General features: G+C 53.3%; 1 protein-coding gene across 1 annotated transcript in view; it reads right to left on the reverse strand.

Annotated features, from left to right (window-relative positions):
- LOC106750694 (hormone receptor 4) overlaps positions 1–15,910 on the reverse strand; it is a 65,841-nt gene extending 49,931 nt beyond the window's left edge. The window contains exon 1 of the mRNA XM_014631193.1: positions 15,838–15,910. The gene's annotated coding sequence lies outside the window, so the exon portion shown is untranslated. The remainder of the gene's footprint in view (positions 1–15,837) is intronic.
- Positions 15,911–17,266: the final 1,356 nt, after the last annotated feature.

The following is a 17,266-nucleotide window of genomic DNA, read 5'->3' on the forward strand; positions in this document are numbered from 1 at the left end:
CGTCCGTGGGGACGTCGTCGAAGGGCGGTCATCGGTCGTCGGCGGAGTCTTCCCGCGCGAACGAAAACGGGAGACCGCGTTCGATTAGAAGTTTACGAAATCGCCGGCGAGTTTCGGAAGGCGGTAAACACGCCGAAGGTGGGGGACGCGTTTCGCGCGTCGCTGCGTTATGTCACGCGCGACACGCGCAAAATGTCATAACGCTTCGCGTCGAACAGAGGCGAGCTTTTTTTTCTTCTCTCGCGCACAATTTTCTCTCTCGACTACTATTCTCGCCGCTAGATAATCCCGCGACGCCGTTTACGCTCGCCGGTAGTACTACACACGATGCGCTCCGTCAATGAACGACCCACTGAAGAATATCAGATCGCGCTTCCACGAGGCGGATTCCGAACTCGAACGCTGACTCTCGCGATACGTTTATCGTGACAGAAAAACTATCGGACGAGGAGTCGGAGTTTCGCGCGTCCAAGAGAGAGACGGGCTACTTCCCGTCCGAAATCGCGTACGGAAGATATCCAGTCCATCGCGTCAGCGGAGACGGCGATCGGCCGAGCGAGCGTCATGTCCGAAATTCCACCGCATTTCCGCAACGTGGCCGCGATAAAAGCGGGCCGAGAACGGTAGAGAGAGAGAGAAAGAGAGAGAGAAACGTACCGGTGCAGGGGCGTGTCAACGATTGCGGGAGCACGTAACCGCTGCTCATTCACGGACCTTACAAACAGCAACGAATCACGGCCACTAGCGAGGCCACCCCGAGATGCATCCGCTATCTGCGTGTGGCGCGCCGTGCATCAGGTGAACTCCGCCGCTACCTGAGAGCTACAATGAGCGAGCTCGGCACCGCGCGCACGTGTCCTCGCGGCGCATAATCCGCGTGTGTGCCGTCCACTGTGTTGTATCACCGACTGACTTGGTATCAACCGGGATCTCCGAACGTGCGGCGCGCGGGCGCGGACGTGAGAGAGTACTTTTTTTTGAGAACTCGGTCGTGCGCGCGCCTCGCCTGTGTGCGCGTACTCGTGCATGCGTGCGGTGCGTGCGCGTGTGAGAGAGTGTGCCGTGTGCGTGGGTCCGAAAACGCGCATCGGTCGTGCGAGCACTGGGTCGACTAACTGACTGACTGACTGACTGTCTGTATGCGTCCGCCGGCGAAAATCGAATCACCGGCTTGCATCGCGCATCGGCACATGAACGAATCGCGCGTGACTGTCGCCGCTCGATGCCGGGGCCCGTCCGTGCGGGCGCGGGAGGGTCCGCCGCCGCGCGGGAGCCGAAAAATCGCGGGCGCGAGCGAGGGGGGAGCGAGGGGGGTGGCCGAGAGGTGCCGGGAGGACGGACCGCCCGAGAGAGGTTGGCAGGGAGGGGCGACGAACATGAGGAACCGCCGCGGAAAGAGCGTGAATATGGGTCATCGGTGGCGATGCAAATGCGGTTAGACGAAACCGGCGGTGTGTGGGGGGCTTCTCTTTCTCTCTCCCTCTTTCTTCCTCAGTGTGTTTTCGGCACCCGCCGGTGGTAACGCGGAACCCCCGGAGGAAAGGGAACCGGGTGGGCGGCAGGGGTAGGGATCGCCGGCGGAACGATTGCTTAAGGTTACAAGTTTCGCCTCGCGGTCCTCTGTGTGTTCTCTCTCTCTCTCTCCCGTTCTTTTTCTTCTCTTTTTCTCCGAACTGGAGAACCTTCGCTCTCTTCTACTTACGCGCCACTCTAACGCGCTCTCTCTCTCTCCCTCCGTCTCCTTCGTCTCATTTTCGAATGTATCCTCCCCCCTAACGCTTCTAAGGTATCACGCGTCCCCACCGCGCGTTCTTCGTCCAACATGTGCCAGGGCCGCATCGCGAACGTGAAGCGCCATTCGCGGGTAGAAAGAGAAAGAAAGAGAAAATGTCGGAGCGAGCGAGCGGGCAACCTTGAAACGGCACGGTAAGCGCGCCGCGGATACCGGACGCGCATTCTTAGTCCGTCGAAATTCAACGTGTCCACCGTGGCGTGAAATTACCCGGCATTCCCGGCGAGGGTGGCCCGGTCACACTGATATATCAATATCATCGAGCGTTCGGCCGCGTCACGGGCTGATAATGAAAAATCGGCGGTAACCGGCGACGATCGATGCCCATCGCTAGGAACCTCCGAAGGCGGGCGAGAAGCGAAGGCGGAGGGGAATTTAGGCGTTGGAGGCGCCTCGCGAGTTGCGTGGCTCCGGAACCGCGAAAGGAGGGCGAGAGGTGACGCAAGGGGAGGAAGGAGGAGACGGTGGGAGACGTACGCATCGACGGGGTGGGGGTCGCGGTATCGCGTGGAGGCAAAACGCACGCGGTACAGTGGAAGGGGGATCCTAGAGGGAGGCTCAAGGTCGCCGCGGGGCCGCACACGCGCCTCACCACGCACACACGCACGGTATACACACAGTGTTGCACACAGGCGTGTGCAGAGTAGCGAGGAGGTTCGAGCGCACGCGCGCACTGCAACATAGCCTGTAGGTGTGTGCGTCTCGCGTGCGGTAATATGCGTGTACGCGGTCTCGCGCGCCCATGTCGGCGCTCTTATGGCGGCGCATTATGTCATCGCGCTCTCGCGTTCGTTGGAAAAATAGCGGCTCCTCGCTCGGAATATGCGGAAGGGCTGCTCGTATCGCGCTTCAGCGCCGCTTCGATTCGAAATCGCGCGAGAAACACCTCGCCGCGTATCTCTCGAGGTTCACGCGGAGAGACCGCTCGGGAAACATTTTTGCGAGAGCAATTTTTCAAGATCATTCTTTCACGTCGCGCCCGCTCCGCGAGCTTTCGCGTTCCTGAGTAAGTGGATATTGCAACGACGGCCGCGCTCGTAACAGTCGAAGCCACTGAGTGAGAGAGACCGCTTTGCGATTTCGCGGAAGAGGAGAAATTGGGCGACTCAGCGAAATGAAAAAAAAAGAGAGAGAGGAGAGCGCCGGTCTCAGAGAAGCCGTCGTTTACCATACTCGCGGGGGTGGAGGCGGCTGAATACGGAGGCCGACGCTATTGCCTGGCGAGAGGACAAGCAACCGCGAGTAGATGGAAAAGGATGGCCGTCGAGATGTCGAGTTAACGCAAACGAGGGAGCCTCCTCTATATGAAACGCGCGCGTATCGCGCCGCTCGACTCGGAAAAACAGGAACGGCGCCTGCTTTTTCGCGACGCTATTTTTCGTGGGGCCGCCTTCTTAGCGATAAACGCCTTTGTGCGCGATACCCGGGGAGAACCGTCGTCAGTTCTCCTTTTTCTCCCAGGAAGGAAACCGCATTAATGCGCGCCACGATGGGTAAACGAGCTTATTCCCGCCGATTCGATCAAGCAGCGCCCGGCCCTTGATGCGCTCAATGACTACAAGAACGCACCAGCGCTTTCATAAGAAGCACCGACCGCTTGTGATTGTGGACAAATTAAAGTCGCGTACAGTCATGCCGGGGGGTACGACTGCCGGAGGCAGTCGTATAAAGATTATACACGACAGAGTTCCTGGCTCTGATAAATTTAATTCCGATCTCCCTTTCTCTCTTCTCTCTTTTTCTCGTTTATCGAAACCTCTCTCCTACTATATGGCGCGCTCACGCACGCATACACACACGTAACGCACTTGAAAGGCAGAATATGTAAATGCCACTATACACGGGACACGCGCATTTTCATTAAAGCCGGCCGATCTACCTAATTAACGAAAATGTCGACGGTGAACGTAGGTCACACTGGGAAGTCGGAATAACAGGAAGGCGTGAACGCGTGTGCGGCCGAAAATCGGCGCGATAACGAAGGAGGCTGGTAAAATCCGCGAAAAATACACGCCAGAGGGTGCGTTAAGGGTGCGTCCGGAATATAGTAGTCGATACTGCAGTTGTGCGCCCACAACCGTGATCGCTGGGAGCAAGTTCCGTGGAACCTTGTCTGCTTTCGAATAAAGGACGCACGAAAGAGAGAGATAGAGAGAGAGGTATAAATAGAAAGAGTAGGAAGAGGGAAGAGGAAGAGATATCTGCGTGAATCCCGGCAATAATCGTCCGGAGGTGGAGGAGGAAGCGCACCCAAAAGGGTTGGTCTGATGAAAATGCCAGGGTGAGAGAGGCGCAAATACGTTTGACGACGATAACGGAACGTTCACGGTTCACGGCCAGGAAAGGGGAGATACGTATATCCTCTCTGTTTCAAGAGAACGCAAGATAGCTCGCGTGGATTATCAAGACCAAAAGAATACGTAATCTCACGTTCCGCTCTCTCGCATCACGCCTGAGAATTCCTCAAAAGAGGACTCTGAGAACGTCGGGAGATAGTCTCGCGTTCGTTTTCATTTTCTTTATACTCGATGATCTGCTCTTTTTAACTGAACCGGCTGCACTGTTCGAGAAGTTTAGATACATTGAGAGAAAAATAGGATTATTTTCGAGCAATATACTTTTTTTCATTTTAACCACAAAAATAGTCAAGAGAACTATTTTTTCCAGTAAGCGTTAGTATAATACCGCCGATAACAACCTTACGCGCATGTTGCTACTATTTTTTTTGTGGTTAAAAAAAATTATATTGTCGAGAATAACTATATTTTTCTCTCAGTGCAAATTTTGAAGCGTGCGAAGCGTATTTACGAGATTCTCACGTTTCAGTAAGATTCTTGAACCAGTGCGCGGTCAGTTCAGCTGAAAAGAACAGGCCAGAGTTTCGGACGAATCGCGCGTTCTTCCGCTCATTTTCTAATCTACCGACTTTTGGGGCTCGTGACAGAGAATGTAGCAGAGAGTTCGCGACGCAACGCGGCCGCGAGCGTTCGACTTCTCGTTGGCCGATCATAGATAACAGACGTATAAGCGGAGCGTAATAATACCGCATGAGCTAATCTGAGCTGATGCGCGGCGGAAGCTAATTTGGAGGTCAATGTCTCTCGAGCCAGTTTCGGATAACAGGTTGCCGGCGCGCAATGGAGCGCGCTTTAACGACGCCCGTTCGAAATTTCACGCCGCGGAGGGGAAAGCTCGTTTCGCTAGCGATGAAGACGAAACGGCACGATACTTCCTTCCTCTTGTTTTTTCTCTCCTTTTCGCGGATCATCGTCGAACCATTTCAATCAAACGCGATGATGTAAGCGGATTTTCGCGGGCGACGTATAATAATCGAACAGCGGATGCGGACGCTCCCCGGGGACGATCTGCAGTTTACCGTCTTCTTCTTCTTCCCCTTTCCCCCCGAACCTCGAACATGTTCTGTTAACAATAAAAGTTCGTATCTCTCGCTCGACACTTGGTATGGTCAGTCACGTAAAGATTGCGACACACGCGCTCTTTTTTTTTTTTTCACAAATCTACGCATCCCGTGTCCAATAGGAGAATCAGTTTTCTCAGCAATTCCCGGGAGATGCAAAGAATTCCCTATTGTATACGAGATGCTTTGCAAAATTTGTCGAGAGAACCGCGATCTATTCGTCGACTGGTCACCGATCTGTCGAGCGAGCGATCGAATTTCGACGATCGCACGGACGAGAGCGTTTCGCGGCCGAGACGCGCCGGAAAGGAGTCGATGAAAGAAAGGCACCTCACCGTACACAAGTCCTCATGAAATCCTCTCAGTGCGGCACACTCGGAGATGGTATCGTCGCGACGCTCATACTCGCGCGTCGTACTTCAAGGAAGGGAATCGCGCACCACCGGCGCGCCGTGATATTCATTCACAGATCACGGCGCGAGTGAGCGAGAACGCACCTGCGATCGCACGTGGGGATTCAACGCGGAGCCCGGGTCGCGGCGTCTACGGCGTTGTCGAGCATCTCTCGTTGTTCGGCCGATGTCGTTCGCGAGATCCAAGCACGGAGGAGCACGACGAGCCGCGCGAGTGATGCGTACGAGAGAACGCCCAGCGCGAAGCTCGATCTGAATTGGACTGTTCTACGAGCTAGGCCCGGCTTCTCCGACTTCCCCTCTCTCTCTCTCCATCATGGTTTCGCGGGCTAGCTCGTTCCTCCTCCATACCGCGGATGGCCCTAACCGATGCTTTCGGGCCGACTTAACTGCGTGCCCCTACTTGAGCGAACTTCGTCGAACGAACGGCTAAGCGTCGTTCTCCGGGGCTTCTCGATGCACGTAGACCCCGACTCGGAGGTGGAAATGCGCTTCCGGTATGCCTTCATTCATCGGACTCGCTCCCTCCGCGGGATCCTCCTCGTCGGCCGGCGTCGATCGTCGCGTTCCTTCTCGTCCGTGCGCGACATAGCGCGCGAGACTGTCGTGATGTATTTTCTCCTCCGTGATTAATCGTCGCGCGGGAAACGAACGGTCGGCGATCGAAGGCTCGGGAGGGGACGAACGTGCGTCCTACTCATCCGAGAGAGTTTACCGTTCGCGAGGATTCCCTCCTGGTAGACGCGACTTCCTGATTCCGCGGTAACTCGGACGACTCGGCGCGAGCGGCTCACTCTCTGTAGGAAAATTTCGACGGAACGACGGAGAAACGGCGTGATACGCGGAAGCTGCGTCGGCTTTTTCAACGGGGCCGCGCGGTGGAATAGTTCTTTTTCTTTCCTGGTCGCTCTGTAAAGCGAACGCGACGCTATAAATTTCCCGAATGGAGGTCGTTAGCGGGCGGTTCCGCCCCGGAGCGGGAGAATCCAGCGGCGTGCGTTTTTTCTCCTCTGTCGGAGAGCCGCTTAGAAGCCGCGGGCGACAACGGGGAGGGAAATTAAGTGGAAGAAGCGGAATGTACGACCCCGTTTTACGACGCCACCGACCGGGAATAAGCGCGACTTCCGTCAGGTACCGCTAAGCGCACGATGCACGTACTGCGACCGTGGCTCGGCAGCACGTGCACGCACTGCAGAGGACGAGACAAAGGAAGCGTGAAATCACGGTGTATGCACGTAATAATGGCGGATGAGACGTAACAAGCGAGCGAACGGGCCAAGTCGAAGGCCTGGTGTCGCCGTAATTTCGTCAGAGTTGTTACTGCATTATGCAGAGCATTAACGGTGCGAGGAGTTTCACAGGTTGTTGAAGGAGGACACACACATACATACACACACACACCCATACGCACGCACACACGAACAGGTACATGCACACATTCACACTCTCCTCCCACACGCATATGCACGCGCGCACGCACTCACATATACCGTCGACACGATTCTAGTCGAGTAGTAAGTTTCAATAGGATGCATAAATGATGAGAAACGCATAGTTTACCGCACGTGAAACGAATACGGTTGTTCATTAAAGAGAACTGTACGAGCACAGATTAATATCTGTCGCATACAGTGTCATGTATAGTGATAATACATGTCAAAGTTTATACATACGCTACTAATGACTACATATATGCCGTATATATATATTCTCTCTCTCTCTCTCTCTCTTTCTCTCTGAGACAAATTTACGGCTATGCTATCAATTAAATGTAGTTGAAACTGCACAGTACGATATAGACAATTACGTCGTTCAACTAGAATGGAATCCTAGCCTCCCTCCACAGTCATTACAACAACGAGCCAAGGGAAGAATCCGAACGGGAGATTCGACGACTTCCTCAATCACTGTCGCGCGAAACTAAAGCGGGGCAAATTTTTCGATCGTTCCACTGTCAGCCATACGAGACGCTACATCCGAGATATCCACACTGTTTCACACCGTGGCTTCCGCGCGCGAGCCTTACGCGTCCCACCTCGCGGTCGAGCTTCAAGTTCAAAGCCACCCCCGCGCGCATCTCTCGCTCTGCACGCGCCAACTCCCCCGGGGATCGCGGTCAAAACAAACGAATATCGGAATATGAGCCGGAGGATCAGGTAGCGGCGTCGAAGCCGGCGCGACAGGTGGACGGAGAGGCACAACAACGAGCGACGACGACGACGACGGCGAGGAGGACGATGACAACAACGACAACAACGACAACTCGGTGTGTCGGTCGTACCTGGCGGATGAAGCCACCATGGATTGACCAGGGATGGTCGATGGTTGCTGGGGCCCTCGCCAACAGGGGCGTACATCCTCCTCCGACTACGTCACGCCCGTCACTGCCGTCCCGGTGCGGCTGCACCCCCGACTGCTTTCGCAGCCCGCGACCGGCCGCCACCCCTCTCGCGGGATTCCAGTCTCTCTCTTCCCCTTCCTCGACGCGTACGCAAGAGGGTTGCAAGGTTACCGGCGGAACACCCCGCTCGCCCCGTACGCTCGTTCGCTCGCTCGCTCGCTCGCGCTATATCGTCGCCCTTCCTGCCGTCCTCCGAAGCCGACCTCCCTCGCGGCCAACCCCTCCGTCAACGACGACGACGCTCTCTCCCACCGCCGGGAGTCGACACGGAAAACCACCGCCGCCGCCCCCGCGCTTGCTCCCGGCGCCTTTCCTACGCAGCCACGGCCATCACTTTCGCTGGAAAGTCCTCGGGGGCTACGTTGGGGTGCCAGGGCTGACGCTGCAAGGGGCGGTGTGCGAGCCACGCTGAACCGCTCGTCCTTCTCTTTTTCCTTTTCTTCTTCTTTTCGCTATTGCTACTTTTTTTTTCCTAGTACCTCCTCCCGCTTGCGGTGCTTTCGCGGGCGGAGAACGGCTCCACCGCGCGCCAATCGATAAGATAATTTGACTGCCGGCTATCGGATAACGAAAGAGCGGAAGCGCCGGACGGTCGGCGCCGAGCGGCAGGAATCGACAAAATAAGCTCGTTGCTACGTAGCGCGTAGGCACGATGAAAGAAGAAATGTCAAGGAGCGTCGCATGCGACGACGGAAGGCTGAATTCGTGCCCCTCCCCCCGCTGATCGCGGCCGATCGTCGTCCTCGGCGCGGCGGTAAACAGAGCTGCGATCGGACGATTGAAACGGGCGGGGTAAGAGGAGGAAATCGGCGAGCGCCGATTTCTAATTTCCGATTCGATGAGGACACGATCGTGCGTCTCTTTTCGTCTCCGTTCGCGCGTTATTGCGCTTCCACTCGCGAGTGAAAGTGCACTGGAAAGCGAATTTCGTTGAATCTTACCCGATGTGAGTTTGGACAACCAAATGCGTTTCGCTTGAAGGGAAGCCACATTTTTACATGGAGAAAATATTGTAGAAAAATTTGTCAATACCAAAATTTTGTAACGCCGGACCACGTCGCAATTATGACTGAAATTATCATGTGTGTTGTCGTCCTTAGTGATGTGTACAATGAAATGCATCACTGAAGATTATAACGCGCATTATGATTTCAGTTATAATTCCGATACGGCCTGACATTACAAAATTTTGTGCGGTAATTTTTACCACAATATTCTCTTCGCGTAGTTCCCACGAACCAAATTTAATTCTTATAACCAGAAATTCGATTTCCTTCGCCACCAAAACACGTTCGATCGGGTAGATCCAGCTAAACTCATTTTTTCAGCGCGAGCAAACGCAGGTTCCGTCGTAAGGAAATCAAAATCGGATTCAGAGATACCGTTTTGTTAACCTCCGGGCTCCGTGCAGCGTAATATGATAATTCGGGATAATCAACCTGCAATTTGGTTACAATCATACACTCATACAGTCATGCGGTCATGAATTTTCATACACGCAGTCGCTTTGGTTGTGTTAAATATTTATACCGCGCGGCGGTGGTTACGGTCGACCTTCCTTAACGACGAAGGATCGTGCACCTGCATTCCGGCAGCGATCGCGAGCGAGGGAGAGAGATTGAACTTTATGAAATCTTTCTAACGTGCTCAAGAGGAAGTCTATCAGCGGCCCGCGGCTTAATCGTTCAGATTGGAGGCCGGTGTGCGCGGAGGCACTTGTCCCCTGCATAAAATTTGTTAGTCAGATTAGGCAGGTGACTCTGAATGCGTCCTCTCTCTCTCTCTCTCTCGAGCATAGAGATGCCGTGAATTTCGGGATCGTTATGACTCGCTGTGCTTACATTGTGCAGCGCGTCGGCCTTCGCCGATGATGTAATGGAAAGAGCACGTGATATCTCGCCGCGACCGATGAAAGTATAATTCACGCTTGCGTGAATCGATCAGTTGAGAGACTCGAGAGGGACCGTGGATTTCGGCCGTGCGCCGCGCGTCGAAAACTGCAACGCCGAGGACGACGGGAGTAGAAACGTAATTTACGAGCAACACGGCCGCGTCAAGTCGCTCGAGTCGATTCCCGTGTGTAGTAAACGCGATGTAAAAAGGTAAAATACGAGCGACACTTGCATTCGACGAGCGACGATAAGTAAGCCGGATAGAAACGAAAACTATTATCGACGCAGCTGACACCCGAAACACTCGCCCCGTAATCGTGGAAATCTCGATCACCGCGATATAATTCCCGCCGAAATAGAGACTCCGCAGTTCCTGCGATGGCCCCATAAATAGTCGACACGTTCCTGGCAGCAACCCCCGGGATGGAAGGGAGAACAACCTTGCAAGCCCTCAAACCCCGCCGTGCGTGCGTAGCTTCAACGGCGATGGTGGGGTCTGAATTTTTGGAGGTTGGCAGAATAGCCGAGAGCACGAAGGGGGTTGAAGGGAGCGATAAAGGGAGCGAGAGAGGAATAGTGGGAGACAGAGAGAGTACCAGCGCGAGAGGGGGAACGTGAAATGGCGGCAGGAAGCTAGAGGAGGAGGAGGAGGAGGAGAACGAAGAGAGGAGAAGCAGGAGAAAGAAGAGGAGGAGGAGCGGGCGATCGAGGAGGGAGCCAAGCAACCTGCACCCGGCAACAGCCCCCGACCTCGGAAGAACTAATCATTAACCTCCTTTCACCCTCCCTCGAATGCCGCTCTAACTCGACCACCTTCGCTTCACTTTCACCTGCGTCTCTCTCTCGTTCTCCACCCTCGCCCGCTTCTCCGGTCCTCCGCCCCGTTCACTCTCACTCACCCTTCCTCCTCCCTCCTCCTACCTTTCCCTTTCTTCCCGATCCTCCTTTCCCTCTCCTCATCCCGAGAACGCCACCGTTTTCACTCCTTTCTCCCCCACCCCATTCACTCATCCATCCACCACCCACGCGCTGCGCCGCTGCGGGTGTTTACGATTACGATTACTCGCTCTCACTTTCGCTGCTTTCCCTTCGCGGTCTCGCCTTCGATTTCGTCCGTCGTCCTATCGACCTCCAAACCTCGTCGCTACTTTTCGGTCTATCCACCCTTACTCGGGGCGACGCGGCGTACGCGATGCTCGTACACCGCGGCTCTTAAAGTCGAGGGTCTCCTCTCGACGGATGCACACACCGCGGAAAGGAGGAAGGGAACGGCCGTTATATTCGCGGAGCTATTATTTCTTCGAGGGGTGTCGCTCGTCGTTGCGTAATATCGAGAGATACCGAGATGGCCACCCTTTCCCTCGTCAGAGGGGTTCGATTTTAGTCGTCAGAACCGGAGACGAGGCGACGAGTATGATCTACCGGCGGAGAAATTTCAGAAGAACAGTCCGTTTTGTCCCTGATGAATAATTCAGCCCCCGCGACGATCAGACTTCACCTCGGTATGAAAAATGCAGAACTAACGTGACCAATATTTTAATGTATAATAAATGAACGTCACGCGCGAGCACGGCCGGAGGAGGTCGCTGTTCCCGCTATGAACTCGCGAAGTGAACTCGCGCGACGTCGGTTTCCGATAATTCGGCGCTTCTTAATTATATTTACATCGTGACAGAAAGCGAGAGGAAAGGTGTGCGAACGCCTCGTCGGCGATAATCCACGATTTCAATAATTCAGTAGCCGGCCGAAAAGGGCGGCTGACGTTCACGCAGGTATCTTTACGGGCAATCGATGTCGCGGGAAGTTCGACGTCGAAGGTACGAGCGACGCACATACGAAATTACTCCATTTTCTAGGACTACGCGGTACAATTGGCCTTTATCCGCCACCATATCTTGATTTATGCGCCAAGTTGCGAGACGATAGGATCGCGCGCGACCGGCGAAGGCAAGGGTGGCAAACATGGCGTAGAGAGAACGCAACGCCCGGTAGACAAAACGACGAACGAGTTGGAGAGCAGGGGGAGAAAATGATCGGGACGAGTGAGCCTCGAAACGAAAAAAAGAGGGAGAGAGAGAGAAAGAGACGTAGCGCGAATACGTGGAAGTGACAAATTAATTCGAGTGGGTAGATCCAGCCGTCGATGAGCCCCCGACCTTTCGCGGCCAACGCACGTATCGATTCATTGACACAAAACAAGGAAGGCACCGTCGTCCTCCCTCATATTGACCTCCACGAATTAGGAAGGACCTCGCCTGGATCTCGGCCGGGAATCATTCCGGAGGATCGTCACTTCCGGCCGATTTCATTTCCGCGTCAAACGAGTTAAGTCGCGAGCAATTACGCGCGGTCTCTCACGACGAGAGTGCATCGTGCTCGTAACCCGGATCTCCCCCGGCCACATCGATCGACTTTGCGTGCGCTCCTGGGCACTCCCACGTTCTCTTACGTCGTTCGAACGTAGATCAGCCCCGTGAGACGCTCCCCGAAAGTGATTCGCATGCCAGGATTCTGGCTCGCGAAGTACACGGCGCCCGCGTGCGAAGGTCGGAGTCAGTAGCAGAAGGGTGCGCGCGGTGGCAGCCGAAAACGAAGGGAGGGGGTTCGCGAGGGGGGAGGCGAGGAGGAGAGGCAAGATGCAACGCACATCTATTGATTCTCCTCCAGCGTGAAGGCCCGCGTGGTGCGGCGGGCTCCCGCTGTCTTTCTCTCTCTCTTTCTTTCGTTGAACGGCACACGCAATTTCGCGTGCGCGTACACGCGCGGGCGCGACGGAGAGAACCGAGTGCGCTCTCGGTGGATGCAGGGCACAAAGCAGCATGAGAGAGAGTCTCGTCCTGCGCCGTCGGAGGCAACGGCGAGGAGGAGGAGGAGAAGAGAGAGAAAAAGGGAACTGGATCCTGCTCCGGAGGAGAGACAGCTCCCTTCCGCGCGCGCGCGTACGCCGCACGCACACTCTCTTCCTCTCTTTCTTTCTCTCTCTCTCTCCTCTCCACTCTTCTCCCGCCGCGTTTTCTCGTTCGCTGACGCATAAGAATTAGAATGCCGGGCTATTTGCATTGCAACTCGCGTCCGCTCCACTCCCGAGCACCTTTGCACTTGCAACTTTCTTGGAGATCTCTCTCCCCGGCTCCAGGGTAACGATCGTCTTTGCGAACAACGGGTACAGTCACGGCCAGAAGAAGAAGAAAAAGGTTGCAAGGGGCGAGAGCCGAGGGCGACCGAAAAGGATCTCCTCGGTCGTCGTATCGGATGATCGATCGACGGCGAAATATTAGGACGCGCGAATGCAGAGATAGTAGAAAGCGACGGCAGCGCGCGTCGTATTTCCTCACTCCCTCGCGTGTCTCCTATATCCATATATATATATATATATACTTCACTAATGTATACTTGATATAATGATAATATATATTTAATATAATTTTCCACATTTTCACACAGCCCTCTTCTTCCCTTTATCTATCGATCCATCTGTCTCCTTCGCTCTCCTTCTCTCTCCGTATTTAATCTCATCGAATTTAAAGTTCATTATGCTAATATTTTTTTTTTTCTATCGAGCTGTCATTCCCAGAAGAAAACACATAAGGCGACATCGATACGCGATACACAACGGATAAAATTATATCTGGTAATATCGAAGACGATCTTTTCTCGTATCGGCGCGTAGAAATATACCAATTACCGACACGTTGACTAATCGAGGTCGAGATGACCTGTTTATCCGCACGAATCTCACGTATGCATTCGCGCGATCGTTGTCGTACGTCATGCAAACAACGTGGTACTTCGCGTTGAAAACCTTTGTTTACATAATTGGCAGGCGAAAGGTCAGTGGCTGTGAGAGAGATCACGGGAATAGGATACCTGTGTTGTTACCAGAACCGTTAGAACCGAGAGATGCAAAGCCTTAATTCGAACGTACGCGAAATTATCGTGCCAGTGACCACGCGAACATGCAGACAAACACACGTCGGCGAGCTCTCGCCGATGCTCTCTGTTACCAAACGAGGGACAAGGTGCTAAGTACAGATACAATCCGGTGAAGCTCGTTGAACGATCATGTCCGACCCAGGACATTTACTATTATTCGAAATACATGATGTACAATCGTGCGTGAGTCGCGAACCGTTCCCACTTTGAATTTCAGCGTCTCGTACCGACGAACCTTCCTTCTCGCCAATGGAATTCAAAAAAAATGAATCTTCGACGGAAATTGTACATAGAAAAAATTTCGTTTAAATACGCGCAGAGAGAAAGATTAAGGTTTTAAAACAATTGCACCACCGGATGTGTGTGTTCGCGGTACATTCGATCGGATGTTTGACATCAGTGTCCTTTTTCGACTGGAATTCATCGCCCCTTCTTATCACATTATCGTTCTCAAGTGTCGATTATTTTCCGACGGTTGCGCAGAATTTTATCATTTTCGTCGAATATATACAGATATATACATAAATATACATCTACGATGCAACATTCAAAGATAATAAACGCAAATTCTCTCTCTCTCTCTCTCTCTCAGCGTATAACGTAGATGAAATAATAATGCAGTGAATTTCGCGGCGAAATTTTACGAATAAGAATATATCACGCGGGCAAACGCAGACGAGCGCCTTCTCGGCTGCCAATTGTCGTTCGCGTTCTCGCGATTAATGTTATTGTTATCGACGCAACGCTCGTGTGTACCGGCTTTCGAAACTCTCGCGGAATGCCACGAAGGAGAATGCGATATCAACACCGGCGGAGCACCCGAGAGGAACCGGGTTCTTCGGCTGGCAAAAAACGACTTCTCGCTTACTGGGACGAGAGCTGAAAAGTTTATACCAACGCCGTGGAAACTCCGCAAAAACTGGAGCAACGGCTCGCCGCGCGCGCGGATCGCGCCGCGTCAAATTGAATTCGGAATGAAGCCCCCCCCGTGTGTGCGCGTCTTTCTCCTCGCTTGAAAACTTATTGCCGTCGGACTCGGCGAGAAAAATATTCGGCAACGTCCGGTGACGTTCTTGTTCGGGAGGAATATATGCGATCGCGTTTCACACTGCGTTTCAATGACGGATTAATTACCCTTCGGGATATATCACTGGCTGATGGAACGTCTACGAGAAAAATTCAATACGTTGATCAACAGTTAAACATGGCGACGCCTTCTTTTGCGAGCTAATAACTCTTTCAGATTATCATTATGTACCTGTCAACGTTCAGAAACAAATGATCGGTCCCCGCGACCGCGGTACACCAGAGCCGAATCGCGCAGGTGAAATGGAACGATGTGGGAAGTGAAACCCCCGAAGAGGCGAATCGCAGGTACATCTCGACTTTCACTCGTTGCTTTTGTTGAAAAATTATTCCATCGCGAGTGAAACGCCCGGCACGTCACCGCGAGACAACTCACTCAAGGTCGACCTTGCTCTGCATTGCCTGAACGCCTTCGATTATTCCGTCTCGCTCGCGACGATATAATTGTTAGACAAACCACGCGATTCGAACGAGGTGAAAATTATCTAATTCAAGATCAAAGTGTGATTCTCTAATTTGTATCCGTATTTTTATTCCGACCCATCGCCTCGAGCAGATCGTCTCTCCGGAGATCCGAGGCGCGAATTTGCGGGCGAGATCGCTACTCGCATCTCGCCCACGAATGCGCTTCTTCTATCGAGAAGCTGCGATTCGAGCGATCGCCCGCACGATACCGGCACGAAAAAAACCAATTCGTTCTCGACGATCTTTTCCGTTCTTCTCGTCGCCAGCGAGAGCAATTATTCTTCCGGCGGTCGCGAAAACACACACAGAAAGAGAGAGAGAGAGAGAGAGAAAGAAAGAAAGAGACATAGGTGACGCGGAGAGCAGCGATCCTTCGTCCGTGCAAAATTTCGTCGACGAAATAAACGCATGATGATAACGCACTCTGGGGTACTCACCGATAACCGGACACACGCGTGGCTCCTGCGCGTGCTCCGCGCTCTACCTCCTCACACGGCGACGATCCTCGATCCTTTTCAACCCTTCCGACGGAGCGGCGCGGCTCGCTGACGGCGCGCGACCGGCCGGTACATCGTCGGCGCAATGCGTCGCCGGCGGCAGTTCCAAAGTGTCAGTTCCGGGAGGAGAGAGACGGTGACGGAGAAGAGAGAAAGAGGGAGGGAGGGAAAGAGAGAGAGTGTGTCAGCTGGTCGGCGAGGGGGTTAAGGTGCGCGCGCGCGTGTATACATGTACGTAATATACTACGCGTTTGTGCTGCGAGCGCACGCGTCTTTCCTTCTCTCTCTCTCTCTCTCTCTCTCTCTTTCTCTCCCCCCCCCTTTTCCCTTTCTTTCTTTCCGATACGCGAGTAACCCGAGTATGCGAATTGCGCGTGGATAACGAGAGAAGGAGACAGAATCTCGACAAGAGTCGCGCGCCGGCCGGCCGGTCGACGTAAACAAACACCAGCGCGCGTTAGTCAGGTAGTGTCGCGCGCCCCGCGGTCTCTCTTTCTCCTCTCTCTCTTTCTCTCTCGAGTCCTTACGCTGCCAGCAGCGAGGGCGACTGAGGGAAAACCGATCGCAGCGATCGTCGAAGCGGCACGATGACGATTGTCGGTCTCGCGACACCCGGCCCTCGCGCCGCACCGCGCGACACGAACGTTTCGGCCCCGCGATACGCTGGCGCCCCCTCGCGGGCGCATCGACATCCCCGCAACCCTTGCTCCCGGCGAAGCCCGCGCGACGTGTAACCGCACGAGGGGGTGCGATTCGCGCGGGACTTCTTCCGGGTGGCGCGGTGGCTGCGATCGAGTGATCTGGTCTGTTCTCTATAACTGCACCGCTGCAACCAGTGCAATAAATTGAAGCGAGATAAGCGTACGTTTTCTCGCTTCAGTTTATTGCACCAGTTCAGCAGTGCGGCTATGAAGAACAGACCAATTGTGACTCGAAGTACGGCTTGTATGCTGTACCATTTCCTAGATTGAAAGTCTAGGGAGAAACTTTCTATGTAGAATATGTCCATATACAAAAAATACTATATTTGAAGTGGCATACAGTTGATTGATCTAAAAGAATAATCCAATATCAGTTCAGAAAACTTCCAGTTACAAAATAAACGTTCTGCTGAACACAGCCATTATATCGTTGTGTTCACAATAGTTGAAAAACTGTTTCGCATCGCAAAGATGCTCCAAATTGCAAGTTTTGCACGTCATATTCCCTAGACGAAGACGCTACTTTTATATGTCATGTGAAAAACTAAAGATCGTATAATAGTAAAAAGTTTCTGATAAGAAATTTCTCATATATACAATTATACATAGAATGTGTCCATATATAAATATATATATATATTTTTTTCTAATATATTTTATATATATAT

This window comes from Dinoponera quadriceps, unplaced genomic scaffold (genome assembly GCF_001313825.1).
Source record: "Dinoponera quadriceps isolate SergipeBrazil2010 unplaced genomic scaffold, ASM131382v1 scaffold5144, whole genome shotgun sequence".
Taxonomy (NCBI): Eukaryota; Metazoa; Arthropoda; class Insecta; order Hymenoptera; family Formicidae; genus Dinoponera; species Dinoponera quadriceps.